Consider the following 8,076-nt stretch of genomic DNA (forward strand, 5'->3'; position numbering starts at 1 on the left):
ATAGATGCTACTTGGGGAGATGTGGCGCCATTTCGGCACATATCCCTACCTTCGAGCTTGAGGACAAACTCGTTCTTCTTGGGGGGGGGGAGGGGGTGTAATGTTATGAACACAATAACATTATGGAGTGGGAGGGAGGGGGGAAAGAGGGAAAGAGAGGAGGCTGAGGGGGTGAGGAAAGGGGGATGATATGGAGGAAAAAAAAGGCGGGGGTGGGGGGAGGTGACAGTTGTGGATACATTTGTTTGCATCTCCCACAAATGTTTTGAGTGTTACTGTGCATAGTTTATTGACTAGTATGGACCTTGATCTACTACACGTTATGCCGGAATAACATGAGTGATATAGAGAGATATTGAATTTTTTGACAAGTGTCTTAACTTATAATCATAGAATTATAAACCATTATGATTCTGAATGGGCGAGGTGGAATCACAAATTCAAGTGAACATTAAAGTTGGAAGTAATCAAAGAGTAGTAGTTTGGGACCTCTCCCATAAAAAAAAAAGGTGAAACAAGAAGTGAGATTGGTATGCATGGTGGTATCCATGTTTTAATCCATGATCTACATGCTGAAGAGACCTTTATCAATGAGTGTCAAACGGATTGCCATAGCCACGCTAAAGACTCTGGAGTCGGACCAATTGGGTTTGATAAATTCATTGGCTTGTTCATGGATGTTGATAGGTCATTATTCTTTGGTTGTTACCTCAGATCTTGGTTTCAGACAGATCATGTGGTCACAGTGCCTCAGGGGAGGCAAACCCGAAGGCTCCTGGAAGTGATCAGAGAACTCCTCAACCAGACCATCACTAGTACTGTCAGGCTGATCCTGTGTCTGCAAAGTGTGCATGCGGAGGGCCCTGTCCACCTGACAGCCCTGTAAGAGCACCCGACTTCTGGCCAAATCAAAGCTCATGGTTAAAGATGAAAAGTCTCACAGAATGGGCCCCAACGTTTGTAACCATTTGATGCCTAATACCATATCAAATCCCATCAGGGGAATAACAAAAAATTCAGCATTAAACGAAGTAGAGCCAATGGAAAAAGTTACCACCTTACTAATCCCATAGCTAGGACCTTCTCGCCATTGGCCACTGAGATGGTGGCTGTCAGATGAGTGTGTATCTGGAGCTGGAGATGTTGTGCGGCTGTCAAACTCAGAAAATTGTGTGTACTCCCCGAGTCGACTAGTCCCACTAGTTCTCGGTCGATGACTTGAGCTCAGACTTGCATTGTATTAGGCGATTTCTGCCCAGTAATAGCATGCAAGGATATCTCTGGTGGATCCTCCTCGATAATATCCTTTGGATCCTCTGAATCCTCCACCTCGAGCCAAAGTAATCATTTACATTGGTGTCCTACCCGATACTTCTCATCGCAGTTATAACATAAATGTTTGAACCACCTTTCTGCCATCTCCGCACTCGTCAATTTTTTTATAAATCTCGGTAGGGAATTACAAGGGCAGGGATCGGCTACCCGAGTCGTAGTTGGAGTGTGTCTGGATGATGCGGCTGGAGATGCTCCCTAAGATGAATTATAGCAGCGCCCTTGCCACATGGAGGAAGTGTTCCTCTCACCCGACCAACCCGGCTTACGTTGCTACAACTGTTGTTGTTGTTCCATTGCTCGGGCCATATTCATTGCATGAGCTAAATCCGTAGGCATAAGGAGTTCTACCTCTAGCCATAAATACTCATTGAGACCTGCTGTGAATAGGGAGACATGCTGGTCAACCAATAACCTCTCACCAGCACGAGCCAACTTTTTCTAGAAAATTTTTTGATATTGTTCCACCGAACTAGTTTGTCTCAATAGGACTAACTCTCCCAGGGGGTTGTTGTTCGTGGGAGGGCCAAATCTAATTGTGCATAGATTTTTAAATTCTCCCCAAGTCATTCCCGATCTCTCTTTCTCTACTTAAGTAACCCATAGCATGACTTCATTTGTCATATGGAAATAGGCTAGTTGCACCTTATCCCATTCAGTAGTCCCTTGGTTCAAAAAAAAATTTCACATCTATATAACCAAATTAAGGGATCAATTGAACCATTGAAAGAGGGAAACTCTAACTTGGTGTACCTTGGAACTGTGCCTCCATGCTGGGGTCCTTGGACAGTAGTGCGCCCAGGCCACTGCTCCGCTCTTCTGTGATATGGTTGAGCAACCTCTCTCACCTCTGGACTCTGATGTCTCTCTGCCCTCAACTCTATTAGCATGCTGATGACTCGACACATCTCTTCTTCCTAACCACAAACCTTCCCCAACACTAGTTGTGCTATTTCGAGGTTATCTTCTATCTTTTGTATCCTGATTTGGATTTCTTCATTGCTGATATTATCCCCCATGTTAGCTAATACTACCCAAAAGACCGGCTTGTTAGGAGCAGAAGGCATAGGTACTTAACCCAGGACCATAACAGTACACCCTGACTTCCCGATTTGACGACCACGGCGGCATTAAAACAACGACAAGAGCCTTTGGGGAACGTCTAGGGATTGCGGCCACCCGTGCACGCAGGGAGTCGAACTCGGGACATAGTGCCTGCTCTGATACCAAATCTTAAGTATTTGGCTTTCCGCTACCTATCAGGTCGGTCTTTTGGGTAGTATTGGCTAGGTGCTTAACATTTGGTATCAGAGCAGCCGCTACGTCGCGAGTTCAAATCCCTGCGATGTGAGTCCTGAGAGCGGAGGGGACGACCTAGTCGAAACTAGAGTTTGGGGAACGTCCGGGGATTGCAGTCACCCGCACACGCGGGGAGTTGAACTTGGGACATAGAGCATGCTCTGATACCAAGTTGTTATGGTCCCGGGTCATGGATCGAGTAACACGACGTGGAACTTGAGACTCCAGCACTCAGAATTTAACTCACTTCATGTCAAGGGTCTATATAGGAGTCTTTCTCTTTGACCAATGCTCGGCCAGGAGGAAAGCTCCTCTTTTGATAGTCTTAACGAGTTGTTGTGATAGGTAGGATACCCCACAACAATGCTAGGCTTGCTAGAGCAAGCTACCCTCTTTTCTTGCTCATGGCAAAGAGGGTTTGGCCCTCTTTGTTGCTGCTCTAGTTAAGAGTGCAATCCTACTTTCTGAATTAACTTGAAGTACGAGTTTGGGATAGATTATTACCTCTTTCTTGCTGCTATGATCAGGTCCCATGTTGCACCAGAATTGCTCAAGATATGAGGATGAAGATCTTCACTTTTCTGCTCTGTAAGGGAGGATTTGAGACCTCTCTTGCTACTGCTACCGAGAAGGAGGACAGACCTCCTCTTTGGACTCGGAAAAGGGGCAGGAAGCTCCTTTTCTTAGTAGGGATGGTGGTGGATGAATTTGGGTGAAGATGGATGGCAATGGAGGGTGAAGGATAGGTTGGATTTTTGGAGTAAACCCTAAACTCGAGATCAAGAGGTGATCTCAACTTGTTTACACTAGGTTATTCTAAAATCTCAAAGCTTACCTATTTCATTCATTCATCTCCCTTAAATAGATCACATCATGGTGTTTTAGGGTTAGGGTTACAATAATTCCCCACAATGACCCTACATATAAAGTAATTAGAAATAATTCTTACTTAAAAAAATATAAAAAATAAATCCTACTCAAAGTAATATAAGAAATAAATCAAAGTTGTGTGACTCGGTGTGCTATTGAGTCCACGACACATAAAGAATACGAGTGTGTTGAATTTATAGAAAAAAGAAATACTTCATTGACTTATTATAATCAGAGTTCATGAACCTCTATTTATAATAGAGGAAAGTAGTAGATTCTAACTACAAATAAACTACTTTTGTCCCAACTATACCTAAACTCTAACACTTAAAGATAAGTCCTAGCATAATTAAATAACCAAATATAAATAGAAGACTAACGTGACTAAAACACCTTTAAACTAAAACTCCTTTGTGAGACCTACTTCCATAATAATCCTAGCTCTATAAGACATCTTATTGTGTAAGACTTCTTATGCCACCTCACATGATCATGGTGTCCCATATATTATGGGATTGGGCCCATCTTCCAATACTCTTGGATATGTGGGACTTCCTTGGTAGTGTGGGTTTGGGGCCATCTTCCAACACACATGGATATGTGGGCCTTCTTGGTTGTGTGGGCTTGGGCCTATCTTACAACACTCCCCCTCAAGCTAGGGGTGAGAGAACATCATGAGCTCCCAACTTACTACAAATGATGTATAAGATCTTCTCGTATAAAAAGGTAGTCATCCATATCTTCCAACATTCCCCCTCATGGTGCTCTCTTCCATGAGGCCCAGCTGGCATAAGATAAGTGAGAGTAAAATCACTCCAAACCGTATGACATCACTCCATACTCTAGTCATAACCCTTGTTGGATGTAGGGCACACTCCTATCATTCTCTGGTAGTGGCACTCCTATCTTTCACAGGTAGTGGGTCTATATGTAGTGCTTAGAAGTGTGTTAAAAACTTCTCCATCACCATGTCCCTCTACAGAACAATGACTCTCAAGTGGTGGGATTAATACATGTCAATTAAGGGGGGTAACATATATGTAGTAATAAGCTCCTACATCACGGTGTCCCAACTCAGGCACCGACTCTCATAGGTAAAAATGGGTGATAAATGTCTGTCATTCACAAGACGATGATGTGACACATGATAAATGTCTATCATTCACAAGAGGGTGATAAAAGACGTGATAAGTGGGTAATGTCTATTGGAAGTTGGGCCCCAAGCCCACACGACCAAGGAAGACCCATATATCTAAGAGTATTGTAAGATGGGCCCAAGCCCATAAAAAGTAGGACCCACCATGATTACCATGAGTTGGCATCCTTATCACATAATTTGGAAGATCAAGTGGGACTCATAGAGATAATCACAAGTTGGTTGGAAGATCAAGAAGGACTCACAAAGATAACCACAAGCTGGTTAGAAGATAAAGTGGGACCCACCAAGATAGCCACGAGCTGGCATCTCTATTTTATGGTCACGTCCTCATAGAAGAGTTCTAGTTTGATTTATGTTGTCATTTATTTATATTAAGTTATTTAATTATGCTAGGACTTATCTTTAAGTGTTAGAGTTTGGGTATAATTGGGACAAAGGTAGTTTTACTGTAATTTGACTCTACTACCTTCCTCTATTATAAATTGAGGTTCATGCACTCTTATTATAATAAGTCAATGAAGTATTTCTCTTTTCTATAAATTCAACATGGTATCAGAGAAGGTTCTTTGAGTTGACTTGGTCAACCCACAGAGATATTGTGATCATTTTCTGATCTATTATTTCAAGTAGTATAGGTTTCGTATTTGTCTTTTTTTTCAATCCCTACACCCGTTAGTTGTTTTATGTTTTTCACCTCTATACTGAGCTTTTAATATTGAAAATTATATTTTGAAGGACATATATTCGAGTCTAATTTCCAAGGAAAAACTAATTTTCAATCGGATTTATCTACAAAGAGAAATCAATATTTGAAACAGTGAAGGTTAGAGCTGTAGCAAAAAGCTTCTACTTCCGAGGTATCTTATGCTATCAAGAACGAGACTTTATATAGAGAATTATATATCAATAGAAATATCTATAAGACTATTTTCTTACCTATTCAACCAATTCTCTGTATGAGTTATCTACAAAGAGAAATCAATATTTGAAATAGAAAAGGTGAAATTGCTATAGAGGTTCGAGCAGCAGCGGAAAGCTTCAACTTCCAAGGTACTTTATGCAATCAAGAACGAGACTTTATATGGAAAATTATATATCAAAAGAAAGATTTGTAAGTCTATTTTCTTACCTATTCAACCAATTCTTGATCTGAGTTTTTATAAAGATATATTGATCTTGGAACATTTAATGGTCATACTAGAAAAAAGAGAAAAAAAGTACATGGTTCAGCAAGATTACAGCAACCGAAATCTATCAGATTATTTATCTCAAAATAAGTATCATTTATGAAGAGAAGTGATACTTTTATGGAAGGTATTTAAATCTAGTTTAATAAGGAGAAGATTTCAATCTAGTATCAATTTGATCTATTTTTAAAGATATATTTCCAGTGGAAGAATCTATTGAATTTATGGAAAAGTGAAATACTTCATTGACATCAATAACTTCTTGTAATCAGAGTACATGAACCTTTGTTTATAATAGAGGAAGGTAGTAGAGTCCAATTACAATAAAACTACCTTTGTCCCAATTACACCCAAACTCTAACTCTTAAAGATAAGTCTTAACATAATTAAATAACTCAATACTGATAAAAGACAAACATAACTCAAACTAAAACTCAAACTAAAACTCTTCTTGGTCGTGATCCTAAGATAAAGATACTTTTGTGAGTCCTTCTTGATCTTCCAACTTATGTGATAAGGATGCCAGCTCATAGTAATCATTGTGAGTCCTACTTCTTATGGGCTTGGGCCTATCTTGTGGGCCTTCCTTGGTCGTGTGGCCCATCTTATAATAATCTTAGATATGTGGGCCTTCCTTGGTCATTTGGGCTTGATCTTATCTTCCAACACTCCCCCTCAAGTTGGGGGGTGAGAGAACAACATGAACTCCCAGCTTGCTGCAAATTATGTATAAAATATTTTTGTATAAAATGGCACATCTTCCAATATACCTTCATCTTCCAATACACCCCCTCACATTGTTGCGTCCTTCATTGAGTCCCTACGACATTATATAAGTGAGAGTAAAAATCACTCCTAGCCGGTAAGCCATTGCTTCATCCTCCAGTCCTAATGCTAGATGTAGGACACACTCCATATCTATCGGTAGTGTGTCTATCGGCATTGCTCTGAAGGTGTCCACCACTGTGTCCCTCCACAGGACAACGACTCTCAAGTGGTAGGAGACATAAAAGCCATTACAGGTAAGGGGGGGGGGGGGGGGGGGGGGGGGGGGGGGTGGGGGGATTACATTGATGTAATCATAAGTTCCTCCGTCATGGACTTCCAACCACGAATAATTTTCATCTTTTTGACGGGGTGTGTCTGATCCATGGCCATCAATTTCCAGTGATGCAAAAGAGCTAGTAAAAAAGATGCTGAGAGCATATCCTAGAGAGCGACTTTTTGCAATTGAAGTTCTAAATCATCCATGGGCCCGTGAGGGTGGGGATGCACCTAACAAACCAATTGACAGTGCAGTTTTAACGAGAATGAAGCAGTTCAGGGCAATGAATAAGCTTTAAAAAGTTGCCTTAAAGGTAATTGTTGAGAATCTTTCTGAGGAAGAAATTATGGGCTTGAAAGAGATGTTCAAATCTATGGATACAGATAACAATGGAACATTCACTTTTGAAGAACTGAAAAGTGGTCTGCCAAAATTGGGGACTAAGCTTTCAAAATCTGAAGTTAGGCAACTGATGGAAGCAGCTGATGTGGATGGTAACGGTACAATTGATTATATTGAATTCATTATAGCAACGATGCACCTGAATAGAGTGGAAAAAGAAGATCACTTGTGTACTGCTTTTGAATATTTTGACAAGGACAAGAGTGGATCCATAGAGGAACCTGCTGGTTTTGTAGCACATGGGATATGCAGAGATCCACATTGTATTGGGTTTGATGTAGCCTGCAAGATATATGTTGAAATGTTTAAAAGGATTCAGACAAGAGTTGGGTGCAGGTTTGAAATCGTGCAAATTGATATGGGAGGTGCAATTGAAATTTTGTCTGTTGTCAAAAGAAATAATCTGGGTACTGCCAGTGGAACATTAGAGGCTACAGTCAAATTGTTTTTCAGTACTGCACGTTGTTCCAGCAGTATTAAAGGTCAATCTGCTCTTAGTTCAGTTAACCAATCTGTTGCAGTGGGCTAATCTTATACTTAATGAAATGCCTACAAAAAAGGTGGAGTTTTGGAATTCTATAATAAGAGGTTATGTTGAAAAGGGGAATGGGATAATTGCTGGAAATGTACACGGAATGTATGCAGGCCGTTGGCTGAACCTGTTTAGGGAGATGGCGAAGTTGGGTTGGGCGGGAGAGGCCAACCAAGTATTTGATAGCATGAACCGGAAAGTCCTACAAGCATGGAATGCTCTCCTTGAGGGTCACTACAACTTGGGGAAA

General features: G+C 40.9%; 1 pseudogene; it reads left to right on the forward strand.

The window, feature by feature from the left end:
- The first annotated feature begins 6,986 nt into the window (after positions 1 to 6,986).
- Positions 6,987 to 7,823, forward strand: LOC137934165 (calcium-dependent protein kinase 15-like; annotated as a pseudogene).
- Positions 7,824 to 8,076: the final 253 nt, after the last annotated feature.

Source organism: Aristolochia californica, unplaced genomic scaffold (assembly GCF_029961685.1).
Source record: "Aristolochia californica isolate CCGP_79_NKW_82.1479 unplaced genomic scaffold, dmAriCali1.0.hap1 SCAF_6, whole genome shotgun sequence".
Classification (NCBI taxonomy): domain Eukaryota; kingdom Viridiplantae; phylum Streptophyta; class Magnoliopsida; order Piperales; family Aristolochiaceae; genus Aristolochia; species Aristolochia californica.